The sequence below is a fragment of the Lemur catta genome, chromosome 18 (assembly GCF_020740605.2).
Source record: "Lemur catta isolate mLemCat1 chromosome 18, mLemCat1.pri, whole genome shotgun sequence".
Lineage (NCBI taxonomy): Eukaryota > Metazoa > Chordata > Mammalia > Primates > Lemuridae > Lemur > Lemur catta.
This window is the reverse complement of record NC_059145.1, coordinates 19,711,781-19,738,196: the sequence shown is the minus strand read 5'-3', so window position 1 is coordinate 19,738,196 and position 26,416 is coordinate 19,711,781. Positions and strand designations below refer to the sequence as shown.

Below are 26,416 nucleotides of genomic sequence, written 5' to 3'. Positions count from 1 at the left end.
CTCAGCCAACAGACAGCATGTACTCCTGTGAGTGCACGGGTCTTCAGATGACCCTGCCCCAAAGATGACCTTTGACCCTTCCAGCTGAGTCCCTAGACACCATGGAGCATAGAGAAGCCATCCCCTTTGCACCCTGCCAAATTACTATCTCAAAATCCATAAGCAAAATCCACAAGTGGTTGTTTTATGCCACTAGGCTTTGGAGCAATTAGTTCTGCAGCCATGGCAACTGTATCACCCCACTAGGCTTCCTTGCAGAGAAGAACGCTGAACTTGAAATAAAGTGGGTGAAATACATTCCCATTTCTGTCCCTTTCATAGCTGTTGACGCTCACTAGCTGTGTGAACTTGGGCATGTCATTTCCCATCCATGGGTCCTCAGTCTTCTCATGTGTGAAATATGGGGATGGGGACGGATGATTTCTAAGACCCTGGGAAGCTTGAAAAGTCTCCCAACAGAGACTCTTTATGGAACGACCTGATTAAAACCATGTCAATTGCTATGGCAAGAGGTGAACTTTTTAATTGAAATTCTTGATTTTTTGTTTTAGCTTTCTAGGAGGTGAACTCAACTAAAGCCATTAGAGAAGCAAAAGGGCTCCTCTAATGCATAATTCATGAAAGGAGAGTGGGTTTGACCCAGAAGGTCATTTGGAATAAAAATGCCATAAAAATAAAATATGTTATCCCTCCCCTTCTGCCTGCCCCATCCCTTACACTAGCTAATGGAGGAGAAAGAGTGAATTAAACTGGAGTTCAGGTCAAAGGTTTAGTTGATTTATTCCAGAATGGTCATTCCCTCCAGCCGCTGGAGTAACAATAGACATTGCAGATGTTCCGGGTTTTGTCCCCACCCTGGGGCCCCATGTTCTGAGCGATGTGGCCTCTTCTCCTGCCCTTGGGAGATGACCTCACCTTCTAATGGTCCGACGATTAGGAAGCATATGAGCCTGGCGAGAAGACACCTTCTCTGCTTCAAAAGCTTGGGGGAAATTCCCCAAGGGGCCAACCTGTTTCACAGAGGCGAAGGGAAAAAAAGTAGACAGCCTGTAATTAGTATAATAACCTGTTCAGCTTCCACCTGCCTGTGATTTCCCCAGCTTGTTCATCCATTCATGTATTCATTCACTCAGGCAACAAATATTTACAGAGCAGCTGTGATGTGCAAGCCCTGGCGATACGACAGGTCCCCCAGAAGGAGCTAACGATTTGTGTGCAAGCGATTGATTAAGGAAGTGCTCCCAGGGGTGTCTGGCAGGGAGTGGGGGGGAGCAGGCCAGGGAAGGGAAGACACCAAGGGAAGCTTGATTCAAGCAAAGTCCAGGCCTCAGCCTGATCCTGCAGGAGCTCTGGAGTGCAAAGCGTGCCTCAGAGTTTGTCTCAATTTAAAGCAAAGGAGCTGGACTTTCAGACTTCTGCATCGGACAGCTATTAGTAAGGGCAATTCCAACTCTGCACATGCAGGCCAAGTGGTTCCAGTAGCCTGTGGACAGTCCTTCACAAAAAGCCACAGGTGCAGGCTAGTAGAAAAGCAAAACAACACGGAAGCCAAGGGCAGAGATTTCTCTACTCTGCCATCCTTGACATATTAACACTATCTCGACTCATGGTTGCAAGGTGGCTGCAGCAGCTCCAAACATCCCGTCCTCTTACAACAATATCTAAAGGCAAGGGGGACTGGCAGGGAGATAGCTCCCACCCCTATAGATCTGACTTGTCAGAGAGAAAATTTCTCCAGAGGCCTCGAATACACTTTGCATCATAACCTATTTGTTAGAAGTGCGTCAATGCACACTTTAAAACCAATCACCACCAAAAGGGAACAGGATGACCATGAATGGTTTCTGGGATTGAGGATTGAGCCTCATGTCTACCCACTTGATACTTGATGGGTTCTTGTTAGCAAGGAACAAGCGGGTTATGGCTTTTGGGTGAACCATGATCCACGTGTGCTACACTGGCCAATTAGAGCACCATGCTCTGATTGGCAATCACCATTGTGATTGGCTACAGTGATTGGTTCAGGGATGGGCACATTACTCAAGCCAAGCCAATCAGAGTTCATCTGAGAATTTTGCTGTAGTCACCAGGAAGAAGAGCTTATGCTTGCCTGAAAGCATCTGAGGCAAGAGCTGTACAGCCGTCTTGGCACCATGAGGACCCTGAGAATAAAGCCGACACAAAAAGGAAAGTGAAGTGGATGCAAGAGAGGGAGAGAGATCAAATCTGGATGACTAATTTAGAACTCCTGAATCCAGCCTTGCCTGAAGCCAACTCTAAGCTTTGGGCAGAAAAAAAATCCCTTTTGCTTCATTCAGCTTGGGTTGGGTCTTCTGTTCCTTAAGACCGAAGGATTCCTAAGTGATGCAAGTGACAAGCCAGGCAGACCCAGCCTCCGCCCTTATGGATTTCACAATCCAATGCGGGAGGCAGGTCCCGGACAAAGTATCACAAATGTAATCTGGGCTATGAAGGTCAAGTGCAAGGGACCCGCAGACCATATCAACAAAGGGGCCAACCTGGTCTAGGGGCCTGAGAGGGGTCCTTGGGGAAACATGGTTCCAGCTGAGCTTGAAAGGGAAAAGGCTGCTTCCTTGCACTAGACTGCAACGTTACCCTGTGACTTCACAGATGTAGCAGGGGACAGGCACGCGCTCCGGGAGCCCGCACTGTGTCATTAGGACTGTGCAGCTGTCCTACACATCTCAGTTCTCTCTGACATACCCCTCGCTCTTTCAACCATTCTTCTGACACTCTAATTTGTTCAAAAGCTGCCAAGAATGATCAGACATTTTCCCCCCACACTCCAGTAAGAGCCTTTAGTGTGGGAGAAAGACTGTGATTCTTTCATGTGCAGGAGTGTTTTCTTTTCTTCGTAATTCCTTCGCTCCCTGTGTAAACTGGAGCAGTCAAATCAGGTCCTGAGGTAGGGAGAGACAGAAAGCCCTCCCAGCCAGGTGCACGCCGTCAGTGAGACTGAGAGATGCTGCTAGTGGAGAAGCCCCGCAGGAAACGTGGACCTCACACCTCCCCAGGGAGAAAAGCCACTGGCCGCTCTCTCCTAACCTTGCCCCGGGATGTTTGTTCTCTGGCATCATTCACTGACTCAAAAGGGAGAAAAACTCCAGGTCCAAATGTCCCGGTACCACTCTCTCTTCCTAGCTATGTAGTCTCAAGCAAGTCTATGAGCCTCAGTTTCCTAATCTGTGAAATGGGAATGATAAACTTTGAGCCTTACCTGCCTCAGAGGGTTTGGGAGCACAGAAGGCGATGTTGTGAGTGAACCAGCAGGTGAGCACACCCTGCCATCCCATCGTGATCTGCAGTCTCAGACCTTCACGTGACGTGGTCCTCGGGCCCCATTCTCCAGTCCCAAGCACAGACAGGGACCAGATCTCCCAGTTCTCTTTCCCTGTGGTCCATGCCACCCACACCCCCATCCAGTGTCCACCATGACAGCTTCCAGAGCAGGCATAGGACACATGGCTAATAGGAAGGCTCAATGTTGTGGTTTGCCACCTCGGGTCAAAAGGCTTATGCTCAAGGGCCACCCCTTCCATGCTGGGGACTGACTATTGTGCTCCTTTGGGACCCAACTTCACCTCAATTCCAAAATTGAGGAGCTTCAGCAGGTCCCTGGAGCTTCACCATTCTAGAAGCCACCATCTACCTTGTAATGTATCTGAGTTGCACCCTCAAAGCCAACTCTATGGCACATGATGTGAACGGGGCCCCTGGGATTATGCCACCCAGCGTAGGGCACTCTGCCAAGATTTACAATCACCATTTGGGCCTGGGGGTGTCTTAACACATCAGGACAACCGTGCAAAGCAGCACCACGTTAGTCTTTACAACTAGAGGTGGATGTCAGGGTCTGGTCCTGAGGCTACAGCCAGCTGGCTGGGTGGTCTTGGGCGATCATGGGCTCCTCTTCTGAACTTTGTTTACCAAGGTTGTTTCAGAGTCTCCAGAGAGAGGAAGGGGACCTCCAGGGGCCTCTGGACTCTGCACACTTATCTTCGTCCTCCCAACTCCAGACAGAACAATCCACGTCTTATCATTTTAGAAGTGGAGTCTGAATAAGAGTTTATTTTTCCAAAGAAAGAAAGGGAGGAAGGGAAGGGACAATTAGGCTGGTGGATTGTCAAAGCCTGTCCACTTTCTACATATGACAACTTAACCTACAGCCGAGAATCTCAGATATATTTTTGTTCTAATGACTTCAAGGAGACATAGGTTTTTCACAGCCGATATGGAGTAATGGGATCAGCTATTTCTTAATTCAAAACAATGCAAGTGGTTCTGAGATAAAAGGTTTGTTAAAGTAGTGGCACTTCACTTTAGAGTACACAGGGATCACCTGGGGAACTTGGCAAAAATCCGGATGTCTGAGACCCCATGCTCTCAGGGTAGTGACTTCCAGTTCAGGCTTACAGCCAAGCGCCGGGGCTGGAGTCCTCCCCACCACCCAGCAGCCCTCTAACTGGAGCACACCGGTTAACCTCTCTGTGCCTCAGCTTCCTGATCCATGAAATGGGTATAATTACGTACTCACCTTAGGGTTTGTGGCGATTACATGAGTCAGTAAACGTACAGCACTTAGAACAACAGCCAGCACATAAAAAGTGCTCAGCAAACGCGAGTTGGTAATATCAGGGTAGAACGCCAGAAGCTGCCTTTTAACCAGTAGCCCTGGTGATTCGGATGCAGAAGGTCCGTGGGCCACACCTTGAGGGCTCGGCTCTACGGGAACATGGAGCAGCCTCCATAACCTACTAGGGACTCCTTTTCCTTTTATAAGAAGCAAAGACTGAGGCACTTTTGTACCAGCCATCTGCGTGTCTGAAAGGCAGCAGCCATTTTTCCCTCAAATGGAAATAGCTTGTTATTCCAATTAGACACGGACTACATGCTAATTACCCCCCACAATCAGAAAGGTCAGAGAGATGGAAAGGAAAAAAAAAAACTATAAATAATCCCCAAACCCAGGGAAAACAACTAGTAATGTGTTGTTTCTATGCCTACACAGAGAGAGAGAAAGGGAGAACATTTTTTTTACCTTAATCATCCTTTTCCCTTTAAAAACGTGACAGCACAAGGAACATCTTTCCATGTCAATAAACATAGCCCCGTGACATTTGTTTTAATGCAGCTCACTCTTCCAAAGTGTGGACCTAATGTAATTTATTTAGCCAAACCCTAATTGTCAGACATTCAGGTTATTTCCTTCCTTGCCAGGCTGATAATTGACGATTCCAGGAACGTCCGAGTCACAAGTTCCTGCGGCCCCTGCACGTTTCCTTCAGTGACAATGAACACATGCAGACGCTGCTCCATGCGGGTCTCCCCTGCAATGCTGAAAGCGCCAGGAGATCAGGGCTGCGCCCGCCTGACCACAGCCCGGCACCCTCTGCACAACAGAACAGTTAGGGACGGTTAGGAACCCGTGGTTTGTGGGCGCTGCTCTACCTCCAATTAGCTCTGTGAGTTTGAGCAGCTAATTAGCTAAATGGTGACATTGATAGTGGCATCTCACAAAGTCACCCTGAGCAGTCTGAGATGACACGTGTGGAGTCTCAGCACAGTGCCTAGCACCTGCGAAGTCTTAGCTGCTTACCGGGCACTTACCAAATATTTAGCAAACGCAAATGTTGTTAGTAAATTTGGACATTTGTCAAGCTTCCTTAAGATCAGTCGTAAGGTCAGAAGGGCTTTACCTCTTAAATTCATACACTTCTTTAATTCATACTGTCAATTTATCCTCCAGAAATGCTGTACCACCCACAAAATATACAAATTCTGGTTTCTCTTCCCCCTTACAAACACAGTGAGGGGAAATTGGTGCTACTTGGTCCTTCTCTTTGATGAGAGGAAGGACCTGGGGCCATCACAGCGATTGTGTGAGGCCATTTAGGTGCCATGGTGAGTCGCACCCGTCTAAGGAAAGAGCTGGGTGGTGACGTCCCGTGGGGCAGAGAAGCGTCCACCCTCTGGCTCTATACAACATGGAGTTAGGCTCGCCTGGACACGGGAGTCAGGTCTGCCCAGGTGCATCCGTGGGATACTTAGACGTCTCTATCCTGGGCCTGCAGACCCTGGGCCCGTGAGCAGACGGGGCTGCCTCACAGAGGGCGAGGGAACCTCCCAGAAGCAGCCGGCATCAGTCATCCCTCCACAGCGGGGACTGTGGTCCTACCCTGCTGACCCTCCGGGTCTCCCAGCGATCTGGAGTCCAGGCTCCTTCTGGGGCCCTTCTCCTGGCCCAGCTGTGACCAGCTGTGTCTGTGTTTCAGCCACCAATAGCTCATTCCAGGATTACACTTTCTAAATGGGTGTAATGTAATACCCAGAGTGTAGAAGCTTTAGCCTTGCTTCCCGCCGTGAGGCATGGGCCGTGTCTCCGGAGGCTGCAGATCGCATTTAGGCTGTGCCACAGCACGGCCTGAACTACTCCCTTTCAGGACACACAGGTCTGTGAAAAGTGAGGGAAAATCTTGGCTGAGAGGTATAAACTTTATCACAACATGTTTTCAGCTCCTAAGAAATGGAAAAATCCGTTGTCGGTCACGTTCTCTAAATGTGTGAAGAAAGGACAGGGGGACATTTCTTCCAGGTGCTATGACGTTCTCTCCCCAAAGTATCATCAGCCTCAGAGCACATTTACGAGAGGGGATTTGGGGATCATAGAAAGAAAATGAGCATTTTCAAAAGAGGGAGCTATTTTTCATTTCTGCAGTGACTTGACACCTACCACAAAATAATTTCAACCCACACCAAGGCCTTTTTTAGGGCTGTTTTTAAATTTCTTTCTCATCTGAATAATAATGACATTTTTAAAAACAGGCATTCAGGGAAATCTAAGTCTAAGAAAATGCAATTATTAGTAATTAAAATCATCACAATAATAATAGCTATCATTTAGGAAGCATCTAACATGTTTTAAATAGTTCATGACAATGTTCACATTCATTAAATCTCAATATAATCACAGCCCTATGACCAAGGCAATATTTTGTTTCTGTGTTTTTTTTAGAGACAGGGTCTTGCCCTGTTGCCCAGGCTGGAGTGTGGTGGTACAATCATGGCTCACAGCAGGCTCGAACTCCTGGGCTCAAGCGATCTCCCACCTCAGCCTCCTGAGTTGCTGGGACTACAGTTGTGCATCACCACACCCAGCTAATTTTTCTATTTTTTGTGGAGATGGGGGTTTTGCTATTGCCCAGGCTGGTCTTGAACTTCTGGCCTCAAGCAATCCTCCCACCTCGGCCTCCCAAAGTGCTGGGATTATAGGCGTGAGCCACCACAACTGGCCATATCCATGTTTTGTAGATGAGGAAACCAAGCTTAAAGAGGCAAAAATGATTTGATCAAAGTTGGATAACATATTTCTAACCTTTCATTAAAGTATACCTCAGAAAAATGTACACATTCTAGGTAAACAGCCGGATGGATTTCACCAGGTGAACACATCATGTAACCAGCATCCCAACCAAGAAACAGGACATCCCCACCAGCCCCCCAGGAGCCCCTAACCTGCCCCCGCCCCACTCCCTCCCTAACTACCAGGGGTGACTATAGCCCTGACTTCACATCCACTTATTTTGCCCAGAATCACATAGTACTTACTCTTATTCATAACATCCTTCCTGAAACATCGTTTGTGAGACTCTCCCAAACTGTTGCGTGTAACACTAATTTATTCATTCTCATTGCAGCACAATATTCCATGGTGTGGCTATGCATTCCATAGTTGATGAGCATGTGGGTTGTTGCTAGTCGGTGGCTCCTACATATGGTGCAGCTATGCACATTCTTGGGCATTTCTTTTGGTGCACTTAGGCAGGAAATGTTTAGCTTTCTAAAGTGGTTGAACCAATAAATACTCCTACCAGCAGCTTATGAGAGTTCCAATTGCTTTATTGCCTCATTAAGACTTGGGATTGATGGCCAGGAGCATGTTGGCTCACACCTGCTATCCCAGCACTTTGGGCTGCCGAGGCTGGAGGATGGCTTGAGGCCAGGAGTTTGAGACCAGCCTAGGCACCGAGACCAGCCTTGGGCAACACATCAAGACCCCATCTCTACAAAAAGCTTTAAAAATTAGCCAGGCATGGTGATGCACATCTGTAGTCCCAGCTACTTGGGAGGCTGAGACAGGAGGATCACTTGGGCTCAGGAGTTTGAGGTTGCAGTGAGTTATGATCATGCTACTACACTCTAGTTGGGGAGACAGAGTGAGACCCTGGCTCAGAAAAGAAAAAAAGACGTAGAGTTTCCTACTTTTTTGTTTTAGCCGTTCTGCAGGTGAATATTGGATAGCTTTTAGGTTGAGGAATGGGTATCAGACCCAAATGTTTCTAGCTCGCTGCCTAGCCTGGTGCCTGGCACTAGGTGGGTGCTCAGGGATACTTGTTGAATTAATTAATGAATGGCCCCAGAGCTCGCGGTGGTTCTTCTACACTATTCTGCTGTTGCCTCCACCTCAGTCCCAGACCCCTCCCTATCTCAGGTCCCCATCTCTCTACAGCCACACAGCGCAACAGGCTAATGCCACACCTCCCGTCTCTAAGACTGCCAATCAGCAGTGAAGGGAAGCCACAGCAAGCCAAGAGTGGATCTGGGAGCCTCCGGCCTGCTGACCAAGTCAAATCGCCCACGAGCTCCACCTGCAGCCTGAAGATCAGCAGCAAATATGCCCCTCAGGGCAGGTGTGGCTGCCCCACCATTGGGGTGGAAGAAAAGTCCCTGGAGCAAAAGGAGAAATGAAAGCAAGAAGGAGGCCGAGACAGCAGCCCCATGCGTGCGCACTAACGCCGACCAGGAGAAAGGAGGTTGGATACGACTCAAAGACAGAGAAGAGCCTCTTAATTCCCTTGCCAACTACATGGGTTCACCAGGGCAACTTTTTCAGAGGGAATCAAATAAATTACCGTTCCAATTTTAAACGCCCTCCTGAGAACAGGATTAAGTATGATTAAGATAATTCTATTCCTTGGGAGACAGAGTTGCCCAGGGCCCCCGGCTCTCCAGCGTTCATGGTCTGAGTCCTTTCTTTCTCTTGCCCCAAAGTCTGCACAAGGAGTAATAACAGCGAGAGTTAGCGTTTCTGGGTGCTTACTATGCACTAGGCCCTGCCTCAAGCACTTTTCTGGGGCTACCTCAGTTAATTTTCACTGAAATCCTACAAGGCAGGGACTGTTCTCATCCGCATTTAAAGGTGAGGAGATTGCAGCTTGGAGAGGTAGTCTCCAAAGATCAAGAGGCTGGGTAGCAACTGGTCAGGGAAGAACTCGAGCCCTGGGGTTCCAGTTACCTACTGCTGTGTCACAAATTACCCTAAAACGTAATGGCTTAAAACAGCCACCATTTGGGCAGGGAGCAGCTCCACGCAGCGCTGACCGGGGTCACTTTGTGGTATTTGGCTGGCGGAGGGGCTCCGCTGGAAGGTCCAGGATGGCTTCTCTCATGGGACTGGTGCTTCGGCAGGGAGGGTATGTGGCCAGGCTGAGGCTGTCACCTGCAGTGCCAGGAGAGATCCCTCCAGCACAGCAGTGTCAGGGTACTTGCACTTCCCTGTGGCAGCCGGGGCTGCAGAGAGGGTTCCGGGAGAGAGCAAGTGGAACTATTAACACCAAAGCGCCACTTCCAGGAGGTCAGAGGGCATGGCCGCATTCAAGGGGAGGGGACACAGCTGAGACTCTCAGTGGAGTATCGAAGGAGGAGTATTGGAGAGTTTGCAGCCATCTTTATCACGCGTTGTTTTTGTTTGATTATGGAGCCGGCAGTCGTAACCACAAACTTACAGTGCGTCACCGGCCACTGTTGAGCATACGTTCTGTGCCAGCATCTTACACATTCACATATCCTGTTTTACTTACTCCTTAAAAAAAAAAAAAAGGAAGAGAGAGAGAGAAGGGAGGAGAGGAAGCGTAGGAGGCATATATTTCTGCCACTTTATAGATGGAGAAACTGAGGCTTGGAGAAGGAGGTGTCTCGGCCAAGATCACGTGGCTAGTGAGGGTCAAAGTCAGGATTCGAAGCCCCTGATCTCTCCCCGCTTTCCACATCCTTCCTTCTGGGTCCATGAACCCTTCCCCAGGGGCAAGTCTGCACCTACACTTTCCCCAGTTCCCAGGTACAGCCCTGGTGTACAAAGGGCATCCCTTGATCCTTCACCCTTGCTCAAAGACACCCCAATTTCCAAGAAGGGCTCCCCCTAACAGGATGCTAAACAGCTCTGGTTTGTTCCAAGAGAAAGAGTGATCACAGGGGTCAGCTCCGATGGCAGAGACGACACCCCTCCATCTGTCCGCCCTGAAGATCCACTGTCCTCAAAAACACCCTGCGGAGATACTGAAACTGCAGATGCCACTCAGAAACAGAAAACAGACATTCATCGCGGCGGCTCTCCGACGCAGTGGGCAACTTCGAGACGTGCATGCAGGACCCAGAAAACGGCTGAGCAAAAGCAAGGAGCCTCCGGCGCACGGTCTCTCCTCCCTCACCCGCCAGCATCCTCCGCACGGGCAGCACTGTTTATTGCTGTAATGTGTCAGCGTGGGTAACAGGAAGCAGGCAAGGAAGGCTTAATTATAAAAAGCAATCTTTTCAAGACACTTTAATTCCCTCCGTTTTTTTCCTGACAAGAACTCACACACGTACACAAAAATGTGAATTTAGTTTAATTTTGAGCTCTCAGAATCACTGCAAACGTGATTACTTAATCCCCCTTGGTTGAATCTTAGAATTTCAAAAATTTCTCACCAAGATTTTCTTTTGCTGGAGGCGGTAGAGCAAGGAGATTGAAAGCCTGGCTTCCAGAGACAGCCTGTCTGCCTTAGAATCGTGTCACCACCCTCCGCAGCTGGGGGCGGGGTGGGCAACTTACTTCCTGCTCAGTTTCCTCCTGTGTTGCCCTCAGGGTTAAATGAAGCGAACAGGAAAAGAGCTTAACATGGTACCTGGCACTCACATACTAAGTGCTCATGTTTACTAAATATTAACTAATTCCACACCATAATTCTTATTAAAGTAACCCAAAGAATCCAAATATCTAAAGAGTCACATGCACCATGTGTATGTGTGCACCTCTCTGTGTACAATGACTGAGTCTATATGCCTCTGTCCATCATTCTTAAACATTTTAATTAGTATAAAAGTCATTTGTTTATTATGTAAATTTTTTTTAAATATAGAAAAGTAGAAAGAAAAAATAAACACTGCCTATGATTCAACTACCTACAGATAAACATTTTTAACATTTTGGCCTATATTCTTCCAGTTCTTTTTATTGTGCACAAATATATTTAATTTTTTCATAAAGTACTTGCTTTTTTATAACTTTTTTCTATTCTGTAATGATATAAATATGTCACATGTCACTAAATATTCCTAGATAACATCACATTTAACAGCTGTGTCATCTCCCATCTTCTGAATATACTATTATTCATTTAACTGATCCCCTGCCCTTGGACATTTAGGTTGCTCTCAGCATTTTTTGCGATACTAAAACAATATTGAAATGAACATTCTTAGAAATAAACTAATGTGTGTTTCCTTAGGATAAGTTCCTAGAAATAAAATGTCTAGGTTAAAAGTTCTGCACACTTTTAAGGTTATATATGGGACCATAGCACCCTTCAAACAGGGTGCACCATTGCCACCAGTGAAGATGAACATTCTTCTCCCCCATATTTAACACTCCTGAGCATTCCTTGCACAATCGTTGCAATGATTTTTTTATTGAGCACCTACTGTTTTCTAGGCACTGCTGGGGATGACTAGAATAAGTCCTTTTCCTCCCTATGTTCCATCTTCAAGGATTTCCTGCACTCAACTCTGAGGCTATGGCTTCAATATGGCTCCTTGATCTCTCTGTTATCCTGTCAGAGGAATGGGACTGTCTGGCAAGCGGAACAGGATTGTTGGAGACAGGGCTTCAGTCTCTGAGACTGCAAAGGGCCACTCTTTCTGCCCCTCAGCCAAGAATGTGCCAGTCCTCATGTCCCCCTCCTTACTGTCTTGTGTCCACTGTGCATTGATCTGCTCTTCTGGTCCAAGTCTTCTTCCTAAGTGTATGGTAGGAGCTTGCAACCCAAATAAGAAGAGGGTTTCAACTCAAACATCAGCTTGGTGGATTAGTGGTGATAACCTAGATCATTAGATTGAGAAGGATTCTGAGGCTATGTTTGAGCCCAGTTGAAAGACTGCTGTGATGCATTAGTGATGTCTGCCACAGATGTAGGAATGGAGACTAATGGTGAGTATACCAATAGATTCTGTTCTTTACTCCATTTCCAGGCTTTAGCTGTCCTTAGGACTGATCCTTCTGGATTCGTGTGCCATTTTCCTGTGCATCTGCTGTATTTTGCTTCTTTCTTCTTCACATTCACCCCACTTGGTTTCTCTTTTTGTTTCTGTACTTCACATACATTTGTGATCTCTATAAATCTCGTGCTTCCTACAGATTGCACCCTAGTTGCGTGAAGCTTGCCAAGAGAGCTCAGTCTGGCGCTCTCTTTTTCTGCCTTTCTGTTCCTACAATTCATCCATTAAGTTTACTCTCTCTGTGTTAGGAAGAGCTGTTGGTGGTAAACAATGTTCCCTGGGCCAGCAATTCATTCTCAACTGACTGACCACAGGGGGGCTGTTTCCCTCAGGAAGCCCCACTGTGTAGGCAGGAGAGACCTGGCTCACCGATAGTCACTAGGGAACCACCCCCACAGGAAACAAAGCACATCATTTATGGTGCCTTGTTCATGTTAAAGCATCCCCTAACTGTATTCACAAGCTCTCAGGGACTAATAAAATGTCGCTTTTAGAATTAACTCCATGCTGCCCCAGGCCTGTGGATTGCAACTGAAACACTTAGCCTTGTGGGATTAACAGACTTTGGGCATAGTATTACATTTCCCATAAACAGTCCCCGTTTGCTGGGCACTAACCATCAATCGGACATTGTGCTAAGGGTTTACGTGCATTAATGCGTTGAATTTTCCCACTAATCTGGAAGCTGGTTACTATCATTATCCCCATTTTACAGATGAGAAAACTGAGGGTCAGGAATCTAAGTAACTTGCCCAAGATCAGACTCTGCTAGGGAGTGGAGGAGCCTTCAACTGGGTCTCTGCAGCTCCACACCATATAGCAGTCAATACAATACGTGGCTCCTTGGGTGGGGGCCGTGACATCCCAACTACCCAGCAAAGAACTTGGAAATACGGAAGATAAAATTGCCACCTGGGAGCAAAACCATAGTTAGTCCACAATGGATCAGATTAGCAAACTGCAAAGTGGTTCTAAAGAGACATCCTGGTTCCCAGGACTGTGAGAATGAAAATATTAGTGCATTTAAAGAAAAAAGATTGTGCCTGCCTGACAGAGACTTGGCTCTTAGAGGAAGCCCTCACAAAGGACTTCAAAGGACGCCCACCCAAACACTAGCCAGCAGAGAGGTGAGTATGCCAAGGTCTGCTCGCCTAACTGGCATATCCCTGTTAGTCTATTCATGTATTAAACTATTATATATGGAGCAACTACTATGTGTCAGCCACTGCACTGGGCACTGTCCTGGCACCCATGGAGCGTATGTCCTAGTCCGGGGGATGGAGGCAGATTTATCGGGCATCAGGACCCAGACCCCTTCCAAGAGCCCCAATGGTGTGTTCATATGATTTTGTAAAATTTGCCAGTGTAAGATCCTTCAATGGCCATCAGTGAAGTTTGCTGTCTCCATTTTTATTTCCTCTCTGTGTTTACAATAAATATTCACCTTTGTGCTGACTTGATTTGTTCTCCGGGAAGCAGCTGCTGGGACAAGCATGGGACTATGGTCGGCTTACTGGGGTGGTGCAGGAAACACTGGCAGGCAGGTGGGGAGACCGAGGCAGGAAGGGCAGGTGGGGCAGGTGGGGCAGGTGGGGCAGGTTGCCCATAGTGGCTGTGTTAGTGACCAGCACCCACCGTGGGCAACCGGAGCTGGATCCCATGGGAAACTTTGGGAGACAGGGTGTTTTAAAATGTAGGTTTTCTTATTTAGCTATTGCAAAGCCAACAGTTCAGGAGGCAGGTGACATTGAAAAGTTGTCTTGTTATCACAAGTCCCACGAGGAGGGGGGACGCCATGCCATGGGGGGCCACATGGAGAAGCACCAAGGTCTGTCGGAGGTGGAGAGCGGGAGGAATGCGTGAACCAGAGCCTTTACTGTGGTTTCCGAGAGAAGGATCGGCCAGGTTGGGGTAAGCAGGTTTAGGATTGGCTGGTTTGACTCCTTCAGCAGGCTCTGGGGCACAGGGACTGTCCCTAGTTGTCTGGTACCTGGTCCTGGGGTAATTGTGCAGGCTGGAGAGTGGCCCGGAATATCAGAGCTCAGTGAAGGCAGTTGGGGGTCAGGGCTCTGGGTTGGCTGGTTTGCATTTGAAAGGCACCCCTGGGCTGAGTTGTTCACTCTCTCTAAGCGTGGGCTGACCCTGGGAGGGACAGCCCCTCCAGTGTGAGCAAGACCTCAGAGGTCAAAGTATCAGAAATATAGAAAATAAAACCCATGGTTAATACACGGGGCAGAACACACACCTCAGAGTGATCCCAGCCAAGGAGCAAGGGAGTCAGTGGCGAGGGCTTCTGGGTTGGGGGATGGGAGTTGTTCCCCAGCACTTTTGGTGAGCAAGAGGCTAGAGGAAGCCACAGACCCTGGCAGCTGAAGTGTCACTGAAGGGATGGAACCTCTAGGATACCAGTAGGGCACCAATAGCTCTGCTCCCTGTCCTTAATTTTACATTCAGAATTGTATATTTTTGTTTATAAAGAAGGCCTCCAAAATTGCTTCTGACCCTACAAAACTGGGTCTACCCCTATGGGAAGATAATCAATACCTGATTGTACAGGCTGAATTGTATCCCCCTACAATTAATATTTTGAAGTCCTTAACTCCTAGTACCTTGGTATGTGGCTGTATTTGAAGAAAGAGTCTTTAATGAGATAATTAAGATTAAATGAGGTCATTTGGGTGGGCCCTAATCCAATCTTACTATTGTCTTTATAAGAGGAATGTTGGATCCAGACACCGAGGGAAGACCATGTGGGAACAGCCGTCTAAAAGCCAAGGAGAGACCGACCCTGCTGACACCCTGACCTTGGTCTTCTGGCCTCCAGAACTTCGAGGAAATGCATTGCTGCTGTCTGAGCCACCCAGTCTACGGCACTTCGTCACGCCAGCCCTCGCCAGCCCTCGCAAACTAACACACTGATAAAGATCTGACAGGCCGGTCCCCTTACCCATCTGTGTCAGAGAACTTCCCCTGGCTGGGTCCAGCCTCCCTCTGCAGCCCTGGGGTCATCTAACTTCCCACTGAGCAGGGCCCCAGGCTGATGGGAACCATGGCACGAGGGCTTGTGTCCCTTCCAAAGGGGACCGTGGCCCTCTGCTCCAGCTGGCTTTTCCCAGATCTTCTGGTTTCCCAGGAGAAGCCAGAATTCTGCATTCTGTGTGAAACTCCCTGTTTTGAAAGGCTGATAATGAATTCAAACTTTTTTCAAAACCCTCTTCAGGCCAAACACAACATTCCTGCAGGTGGGATTAGACTATAAATCCACGATTTGTAACTTGCAGCTTATATTTCTTCCTTATTAGGAGCCACAAAAGTCTAGTCCGCTGGACATTTCTGTTTCTTGTGGTCAGGGAATCACTTGGCTTTGACTTGAAAGCCAGATCAAGCTCAGTTAAAAATCCCAGCTCTGCCACTTACTGGCTGCGGGAGTTGCCTCTCGTGCCTCAGTTTCCTCACGTGGAAAGCTGACACGAGGGGCAGGGGAGTGGAGGCAGAGGCCTGGTCTGTACAGAGACGAGCATGCAGTGGGCGCCTCGGAAGTGACAGCTCTCCACGCCACCCTCATCCACCCTTCCTTCTCTGTTGGCTGGCGTCAGCCTCCCGGGAACACTGCAACCGTCAGGACTGAGTTCTGGGCCTGTGAGGCCTGTGCAGGCCTGACCCTACGCCAAATAAATCACAAGGTAAATACCTCCTGGCCATGACCTTGGCCGGCCACAGTCCTCTTCTGGGGACAGCCTGACCTTGGCGCACTCTCCTCTTTGATGTCTGCATGCTGAAATAGATCACTGTTGGATGGGCCTCAGGGGGTCTACAATGCCGAGGGTTAAGATTCCTTCCCTGGGAAGACGGGTGCCTTGTTCCTGTCTATTACGGTCACTCTTTAAAACACACCGTGACACTCGCTTCCCCGGCATTGGTGCATGCCATCAACGGGCTCCAAAAGGATGCCAGGTTCTGCGGTTAGACTCACCGTGCCTCACACATTCAATTATAATTCCCTTCCAGCGCCTAAGGGCAGGAAGACACTCTGCTAAATATCCCTCCCAGGAAACGTGACACCAATCAAGCTTCATTGCATCCACCCAGGCCCCGTCCCGAAGGTGGGTGAGAAAGAAGGGAGGCTGCATTTTCCCTTATTGTAATTCTCATAAAATAAAACTGACTGTCGGCCTGGGGCTCCATCTGAGGAAACGGGCACCAGTGCAGCTGCGATGACCACATTCTGAGATGGCTCTGAGGGACAGGTGGCCCTTGGACCTCCTGTGAGTGCCCAGTGACAGGAGATAGCACAGCCGGGCTGTGGAACCAAAGGGCTCAATCCTAGCTTGGTTACCTCCTTGCCATGTGAGGACTTTGAACAACCTACTTAAAACTCTCTGAGCCTCAGTTTCCTTATCTTTGAAATGGGCAAGTGGTAATGCCTACCTCGTTGAGAAGGTAAGAGGAATAAAGGCGAGAATGTGAAATGCTTGGTTAGCACGGGGCTGCACTTAGTTGCTAAACCTGCCGCCCCCAAGCGAGGCACTTTCCATGGACTAATTTAATGCCCCCAACGCCCCGTGCACCAACTCTCCTGGGTTGTTTCTCCCGCTCTGGCTGATGAGGCTCTGTGGAGGGCACCCAGCATCTCTGTGCTTTTTCTCTAGAATTGTCGGGTGAGTTTCATCAGATGTTTGCAGAGCGGCCCCATCCAACAGCAGTGTTTGGGAGGAACTGAGGTTTCAGGCAAAGTCGGGGGCATGGACAATATCGCTCTTTGATCCCTGCTTCCTTGGAGGAGCCTGAAGGTATTAGAATCATTACAACAATTCGAAACATTCCAAAAGGAAACAACAAAAGACAGAGTATTTACAGCACGATCAGATAATCTAATCCACTAATGGGTGGCTCAGGGAGTTCACAGGTCTCTTTGTAAATATTTTCAGTCAATAAAATAGTTACTGGTTTGGAGCCCTCTCTAGATGCTGTGCTGAATATTTTTGCTTTGTTATCTTGCTTAAACCTTGCGATGGTCTGCAGGGATGGATGCTTTTGGATCCCCATGATACAGAGGAAGAAACTGAGACTCCAGGGCACCAGGTAATTTGGCCGCAGACGCAGTGCACAGGGGAAGGGGCAGACTGCAGACACACGTGGGCCGATGCCAACATCCTTGTTCTAGTTTCCCAAAGCTGCAGAATCTTCCAAAGTCGCCCTCCTTTCACACGACTTCCCTCTTTTTCTCCTCTAGCACGAAATGGCTAAAAGAATAGGCGCAGCAGAATCAAACTTGGTTTTCATACAGTGTCCTTGAGCCACACACAAGCTGTGTGACAACCTTGAGGATATCTTTTGGGCTTAAGCAAAAAAAAAAAAAGGGAGCGTGATGGATTTAATGGTCTGCATAGCTGAAGAGTCGGCTTGATCTGTGGGCTCAAACCTGTTTTCTCCCTCTCCATGTCTGGTGGCTCTATTTCCAGAGTGCTTGCTCCACTCTGGATGGGTTTCCTCCTCACGGTGGCAACAAGCCTGTTGCAGCTCCTGCCCTACAGCCCAGTTATTTCAATGATGCTGTTAATGATTTTTGTTAAATAAATTAATGATTAAATAATTGGATGATTCCATGTATGAGTGAATATTCTTATTTCCCGGCGTGTAATCACTACAATACCTTTGGTACCTAACCCCCAATGTGACTGTGTGATTCTAGGTAGGGCCTTTAAAGAGGTAATTAAGAAGTCATGAGCGTGGTGCCCTAATCTAATAGGACTGACGTGTGTTCTTATGACAACAAGAAAAGACACCAAGGAGACATGTGCATTGAGCAAAGCCCATAGGAAGACACAGCAAGGAGGCGGCCGTCTGCAAGCCAAGAGGAGAAGAAACCAAACCTGCCAACACCTTGATCTTGGACTTCCAGTTTCTAGAACTGTAAGAAATCAATTTCTGTTGTTTAAGCCACCCAGTCTGTGGTATTTTGCTATGGAAGCCTTAGGAAGCGGACGTACCAGTAGACATCTGCTCCTTTCAGGGAGGAAGCAGGCCTGGCCCGGGCTGGGGGAGACAAGCCTCGCAGAGGAAAGGTCTGAAATGAGGGCCCTCCTTGGAACTCTGGCCTGGCAGTGGGCACTGGGTCAGATCTCTGGAAAAATCTCATCAAACCAGTGGAGCGCTGCAGCTGGCTCATACAATTCCAAGAGCTGGTTGTAAAATTTTCAGGAGTTTGGCAAGCTGGTTATTAAATAGAGCCATTATTAAAAATTAAATTACAGAAAATTTCACTAAATAAAGCATATTAAAAAACGGAATTAATACTAAAAACCATCCCTTATTTGTGCTTTGGAGGTTATCTATAAATAACTATTACTGAGTCTATCTTCTATATCTGCATAATGGGTATACCATATAACGCTGTGCTACTTTGTATCTTTTCCCAAATGCACATTCAGTGACATCATGTAGGTAGCTTAAAATATTTCAAAGTAGGAGTACTTACACCACAGACATTACCAAACACTACAAATCAAAGCTTGATCTATCATAGTTGATAGTCTAGACTTATGAAACTGATAGAGAAAATGTTAATAATGGAGTGTGTCATGTATATAGCTGTTATAAACAACACAAAAAAAACTGAGGTATTTATTTAACAATTGCCAGCACACAACTGCATTAAACTCTCCTCATTTGAGGAGACTGGGGCCCAGAGAGCAGAAATGCCTGCCCAAGTCACATACTCAGGCTTCTGACCCCCACCCCACTCCTCCTACCCCATCATGTGCTGCCTCTTCCACCTCATCACAGCCCTCCCTGAGGGATTGCAGAAGGACAGCCCAGTGAGACAGGAAAAGTCTCTGGGGTTCCACATTTATCTTTGTTCCTGAACTCCTCTGGGTGCCATACAAATGGCTAAGCCATAAATCCTAAGAGGTGCATAATTTCACATAAAGTTAAACATAGTGTAACTGTACAACCCAACAATTCCACTCCTAGGTATTGCCCCAAGAGAAGTAAAAACATATGGCCACACAAAATTTGTACATAAATGTTCACAGAAGCATTATTCCCAATAGCCAAAAACTGGAAACAGCCCAAATGTCCATCAATAGGCATTGGATAAACAAATTGTGGTACGTACATACAATAGAATACTACGCAGCAATAGAAATGAATGAAACATTGACCCACACAACAACATGGATGAATCTGAAATATTCATGCTGGGCAGAGGAGACATGCATAAATGAGTACATGCTGTATGATTCCACTTTATAGAATGCTCTAGAAAAGGCAAAAGGATAAGGACAGAAAACAGATTAGTGATTGCCTGGAACTAGAGGGGACCAACTGCTACAGGGCAAAGAGGAGGGAATTGTTGGGGTGATGGTCACACATCTTGCATTTAGCAATCACTCCATGGGCGTAACCACTTGCCAAAACTGTGCGTTGAATATGGGTGCTTTTTATTACATGAAATTTATACCTCAACAAAGTTGATTTTAAAAGTACTAGCTGTGTAGCCTTGGGCAAGTTCTTTTATTTTTCTGGGCTTGTTTCCTCTGCAAAATTTAACAATAGTTGCTATATTATAGGGATTAAAGGACAGAATATGGACGAACTGTTAGAACAATGCCTGGCACATGAGTGTGCACCATAGTACGATAGTCTCCCCCTTATCCAGGGGTATGTCTAAGACCCCCAGTGGATACCTGAAACCTCGGATGTAACAAACCTTAATATGCTATGTTTTTTCCTATACATAATACCTACGATAAAGTTGAATTGATAAAACACAGTAAGAGATTAACAATAATAACTAATAATAAAATGGAACAATTATAACTATATGCTACAATAAAAGCTATGTGTACGCAGTTGCTCTCCCTCTCACAGGTCTTACTGTACTGTGCTCACCTATTTTCAGACCGTGGTTGACTGCAAGTAACTGAGACCACAGAAAGTGAAACCTCGGAATAAGGCGGGACTACTGTATTGATTTGCATTCTTTGTTGGTTTTCATTAAACTATAAATGGCCCTATAATAGGTATTCATTCACCCAAAAATACTTATTAAGCATCTATTACATTCCAGGCATTGTTCTAAGCACTTGAAATATAGCAGTGAACAAAAGAGACAAAGATTCTTGCCTCCTTGGTGTCTCCACGCTATTAGAGGAAGACAAACAAAAATAATAAAGATAATTAATAAGCCGATTATGTAGTATGTTAGAAGATAGGTGTTATAGGGGGAAAAAGGAGGAACAGAATAGGGTAACAGGACAGAGGGGCCAGGTGCGGTGGCTCACACCCATAATACCAGCATTTCTGGAGGCTGAGGTGGGAGGATCACTCAAGGCCAGGGGTTCGAGACCAGCCTGCACAACACAGTGAGACCCACTCTCTACAAAAAACAAAAAAAAGGTTCAGGGCTGATGCAGGCTGCAATTTCAAGCAGGCTGGCCACGAGAGGCTTTACTAAGTAGCTGATATTTGAGCAAAAACTTGAAGGAAACATTCAACATAGTCACGAGGGAAAGGAAGAAGGCAGAGGGCAAGAAATGAGGGATGGCAATTTCCCAATTCTCTGTCAACTGCCTGAAGCTAGCTGAGCATTAATTCTGCATGGGGAGGGGTCGTACTCTTTCCACTATGTATCAGTTTGGATGATGTCATTAGAGCATAAACGCTGAGAAAATGACAACTGAAATGAAGAATGTCTGCAAATCACAGGAGGGCGTATTGGTGAGTTGAAGAGGAAACACTTGGATTCAAAAGTCACCTTAGCCACCTACTAGCCGAGTGGCCTCTGGCAAGTCACCTAACCTCGTTTCCCACCTGCAGCGAGGCGACCGTGGTCCCCTTCCGAATGTTGTGCGGATTAAAGGAGATCATACAGGCAGGGGCCCGGCACATCCCGCGCACTAAGTGCTGCCTTTCTCCCAGAGACCCCACGTGGGTCAGTGCAGCTGCCCGGTTTTTATGTCCCCCTCATTCTGACCACCGAAAGCTCAGGAACAATTACTGGCCTCCTCTGGGCAGCCCTAACGCTGTGTCTCTGGCTCTCCAATTAGCATGTGCACTTTCAACACTTCTCCGAATAGATGATTTTAGATTCAGATTCAATAATTTATAGAATTGGATGCCGGTATCTGCCCCTGCCCCTTTCCAGCACTGTAAAGAGACGGCCAACTCCTGACACCTGCGGCGGCTGATGAGCAATGTACCCCGCTGTGGAGCGGCTCCACTTTCGTCAGAGCTGGGCCTCCTGGGGAGACCCAGGGGAAAAGGAGTCTTTCTCAAACATTTTAATTGTAAGTGGAGCTCATTAGTTTAGATCCCATTACAATAAATTATCATCTGCTGCTTTATCTTAGCAAAATGGACACTGCAATGATTAGAGTTCCCTATGTTGGTAGAAAGACCCCGTAATAATCCTACACTTAATGATAACGACAGCCGATCGGTCCTCCACCAAACCAGTTATTTTTCCCAAGAGGCAAAGTCCCCCATTTGAAGGTAAAAATAGGAGCTTGGGTTTCTTAATTTTCTCAGAAGAACCTTACCACGGGCGTCCACGGGCAAATTTAATCATGGCAGTCGCGTGCTTAAAACCCTCCAGTTTTCGTCACACTTAGGAGAGAGTTCTGTCAAAGAATAACGTTGAGAAGATTAAAAACCTGACTGTTAAGCTAATGTAGAGCAAACATGTGTCAAACGTTTATTTAACTCCTTAATGAGAGAGCCAGCAGGATGGGAGAGCAGGTTCAAAAAGCAATTGATGACGGGTTTATGCAGCCCCTCAGGGAGGGTGTACCCAGATAAGTTTTAATTTATTTGTTCATTTTTTAAGTTAGGAACAAAACTGACTAATGTCCCTCAGGGAGATAAAGCCATTACCTTTGGGGTTATTCCCCCTGCCACACGTGAACCATTTGCGCCTCCACAGGACAGCTGTCTACAGATTCACTTGTGCCTTCATAGAAATTAGGCCCCATCAGTAAAATAGCAAAACCAAACCAACGTACAATCCTCAGAGAATTAACTAATCCTTGGGCAATTAACTAATCCTGGCAAATAATGTTCTAATCTGACATGGAGAGAAACTGCGGTCTTTGTTTTTGCCATCTTTCTAAGTTTTGGATAATTTTTCTTAATAGTTCTAAGTCTTCGACAAGGTTGACCGAATCCAGGCTGCCTCCTTCCTCTGCCCCACCTGCTGGCCACCACCCTCCTCCTCCTCTCCTTACAATCTCAGCTCGAGTCACTGCCTCGGGGGAATTTTCCTAAGCCTCCTAGGCTAGGCCAGATTCCCTTGTAAACACTCTAGGAGGCCTTCTCTTGGCATGTCTTACAATTCTGAGTAACTACTTCATTGTGTAATTAGTTGCTGAAATTCTGGATCAATTACCGGAATATAAAATCCCCGAGACAGTGGTGGGTCTGTTTTACTCATCATTGTATACCTCGGGCCTACCACGGAGGTGGAAGGAAGGAAGGAAGGAAGGAAGGAAGGAAGGAAGGAAGGAAGGAAGGAAGGAAGGAAGGAAGGAAGGAAGGAAGGAAGGGAGGGAGGGAAGGAGGGAGGGCATTCCTGGCTTTGAGGACCCGCAGCTCTGCAGGATCCCTGCACTTGGGGATGTCACTGTGCCCAGTTCTGGCCAAGAGCCCAGCTGAGCCAGCCGCGTTCCCGGAAGCTCACATGGGCTCAGGCTACTGGGTCCCCCAGACACCACACTGGGGGTTGGAGGGAAAGGCTACACACCCATGGCCGTGGGCTACATTCACCTTTCACTCACATTTTGCTTGGCTCTTGGAGAGTTTTTAAACAGATTTAAATTCATAGTCAACATTCACATTTTAATAATCCAGAATTTCCAGTCCCTTGCAGAAAATCATTAGGTCCAAGAGGCAACACTGGGCTAGAGCCGAGGAAGCAGCTATTTTCTAAGACCTCCTTGCGGACAGAGGTGGGTGGGCAGCTGCCATTTATGCTAATGCGGGTTTCCTCGCACCCAGCCCCCTGGGCACTCCTCTCCCTCGTCCTACTGGCGGCTTTTGAGTTTTTGACCTCTGTGCTCAAGTCACCAATGAGGTCATCAGAAGGAAACGTGATGGGTCATTACTTTGGTTTCCCCTAAAACATACCCGCCCACCCTCACACTGCCGAGATTTGATAATGCTCCCTCTACTTTCAGAACTCAGCACGAGGGAGTCCCCACGCATTGCGAAAAACTTAATCATCTCAGAAATCTAAATTGAATTGTTGCTGAATGAATCACTCGTCATATTTCTCAGTCCCCTACTGTGTAGACACTCTCGAGAACATCCTCTTGGCTTTGTTGGAAGAAGATACTTTTCCCTCCTCCTGATCTGCTCTGTCTTATTTCACGAGCAGATGAGGACTCTGAACCCCATTCCCGTTGTTTGTTTCCTAAGCTTTGGCTCCCAGGAAGCTCAGAGCTAAACTCTGAGTTTGCTTCTAGGTATATTCACCCTGTAGTTTCTAGTTTCCTGGCAACTTGGACACTTTGTTTACCCTGCCCTGTGCCTTCACCCCCATTTGAGAATGATTCCTCCCTGCCCAGAACCCCACCCTTACTTAGGAGCAACCAGGATGTCAAGTGTGACCCCGTCCCACCCTGGCCATGACTGGCCGGTCCAGGAACAGACTCCTGGCCCAAGCCGGGCCCTAACCCTTACCTGAGGCACGATGGAACTGAGAGATGCATCACCCTTGAGATGCCGGACCACAGAAATCAAGTTCATAAAACTCAGGGGCAGCTGGCAGCTGAGTTCCACACGTGGCCCGGGCCACAGAGCGTGCGGGGAAAACCCGCGGTGGCAGTGGAGACATCGCCCTCCTTGTTTTAAGCCCAGCCCTCTTCCTGTCTGTGGCTTTCCCTGAGACACCTCCACCTTCTTTTAATAAATGCCTCCTTCTGTTTAAGCTACCTTGAGTTGAGTTTCTAAACTTTTTAACTGGTAAAGGAGACTATGTTATTTGTCTGCTTAAGGCCCTCAATGGTACTTAAAATAAAAATTGAACACCCCCCTCCCCTGCCCTGCCCAGCAAGACCCCACATGCTCTGGCTTCACCCAGCCTCTCCAAACTGCCTCTTTCCACTCTCCTTCTCTCACTCTGCGGCAGCCACGGCAGCCTTCTCACTGCTCTTCCGACCCTCCCAGCTCCAGGGCAGTTCTCCGCCTGGACACTCGTGTGCCTGGTTCCTCCGTGTCACATCACCAACGCGGAGAGGCCTTGCCTGTGACCGCCCACCCTGGAGCTGCCCCCACCCCGCTCCTCCCTTTCACTCCATCCTGCCGATTCTCTCCGGAATCTGTATCACTCTGAAGTTATCTTATTTGCGGGCTTGTTTATTTGTGCTTTGTGTGCATCTACACACCTAAATGGAACTTCTACGAGGTCGCAACTGTAAACCCAGCAACGGCACGGTGCCTGGTACACAGTAGGTGCTCAATAGATACTTGTCACATGAATACATTTCCTTGCAGCACAAAGAGTTCTACTAAATACATCAGGTGTCGGCGCCTTTCCTTACGTGGTTCCTGAGTTCCCCCATCTTTGTGTTACTGGTCTTGATCTGTTCTTGCCGGCAGAGCCCTCTGGAGTGGACAGAACAAAAAAAAAATAAGAAAATTTACTTATTTAACAAACACTATGTGTTTCTAAGCACTTTACAAATATTTAATCCTCCCAACAACCGTACGAGGGATGATGATGCAGCATTATTAGCACTACGTGTTACAGATGAAGAAACTGAGGCAGCAGGGTGAAGTCACAGTTCCAAGGCCACCAGCCGACAAAGGGCAGAGCGAGGACTCCCACTCAGGGAACTGACTTTGAGCTCCGGCCAGTGACGTCTCGGCCAGGCGAATGGTCAGAGCGCGTCCTCACTCCCTGGCCGAGGAGATAAGATGCGTGTCTCTGACTGTGACATCCGGGCTCTGAGCAGAAACCAGGAGGGCGGTTTGCTCCAGCACAAGCTCAGGGCGATGTCTGGTTAGGACTATGACAGATTGCAACCAGACACCGCGGGATGATGGAGGGCTTTCTCTAATCACACCAATTGCTATCAATTACCGTGCCGGCCCCCGGGCGGCATCTGTGGGATTTACACCTCATTAGATCATTGGTGCCAAATGAAGCAATGGGGTTCTGCTGTCCCCTCCTTAAGGAACTGTTAGTGTTATGGGCAAAAATCCTAAAGGTAACTGGCAAGGAGTGTCAGAAACCTCCTGGGAACCACAGCCATCTAGCCGGAGGGGACAGAAACTGAAACAGTCGCAATGTGGTGGCGGAGGTCTCTGACTTGAGTCCACCCTTCGTGCTTCTGCCAAACGCCTGCTTCGGTCCTCACTGAGGTCGGAGATGCAGCCCCAGAACAAGCAAAACCGCAGACCCCGGGGGTCCAGGAAGGGCCACTGGGAGGGGCTGTGAGTTCGGGATTAGCAGGAATTCAGCTGTATGTGGGGGCGATGCCAAAGGTGGCTGGAGGCTCCCCGTAATTTCCACTGGCCACTCCCAATCCATAAAGAATACAAGAAAATGCCCACGCTGGTGCCCCGAACACGGCCGGCAGCCCTTCCTGAGCCTCCCACCCAGGCTGGGCAATTCCGAGGCAGCTACTCCTGCCCCCACCAGACAATCCTCCGGAGGTCTGTGGGATAAAAACAGGAAGGTGAGAAGCCAGGAAACCTGGATTCCCTTATTGGCTTCCGAAGACAGAGGGGAGCAAGAGAAAGAGGCAGAAAATGAAGAGAGGCCAAAGGAAACGACCACAGTCAGTGCTAGGAACAGATCCCAGACGATTAGAAAGTCCTGAGGCTTCCCAGGGTGGCGTTTGAGCACGGTAGGTTTTTGGTGGTTGTTTTTTTTTTTTTTTTTCCCCATAAGCCATCACAAACCTGCCTGTGGGAGGGCGACGTCACAGGTGGATGCCTGAACTCATACCACGGTCACCACAAGAGGGAAAGAGGCACAATCACTTGAGCCTATTGAATGGAGTGGGACAGATGTCCTGGTAATGGCATCAGACTCACCTCGAGGGTGCCTGGGGCGGGCACTGCCCAGATCCCCTCCACA

The 26,416-nt window shown here is 47.9% G+C and overlaps 1 long non-coding RNA gene across 5 annotated transcripts in view; it reads right to left on the bottom strand.

The window, feature by feature from the left end:
* Nucleotides 1-5,137: 5,137 nt before the first annotated feature.
* The window catches only part of LOC123623560, a 30,111-nt gene continuing 8,832 nt past the window's right edge, over nt 5,138-26,416 (bottom strand). For 4 of the 5 annotated variants that reach the window (XR_006729898.1, XR_006729897.1, XR_006729901.1 and 1 more), the window contains 3 exons: nt 24,873-24,936; nt 21,876-21,956; nt 5,138-5,356 (listed from right to left, as the gene is read on the bottom strand). This is a non-coding gene — a long non-coding RNA (uncharacterized LOC123623560). Of the gene's footprint in view, nt 5,357-17,230; nt 17,574-21,875; nt 21,957-24,872; nt 24,937-26,416 lie in introns of those variants that run through there. The other variant, XR_006729900.1, reaches the window with a different exon arrangement.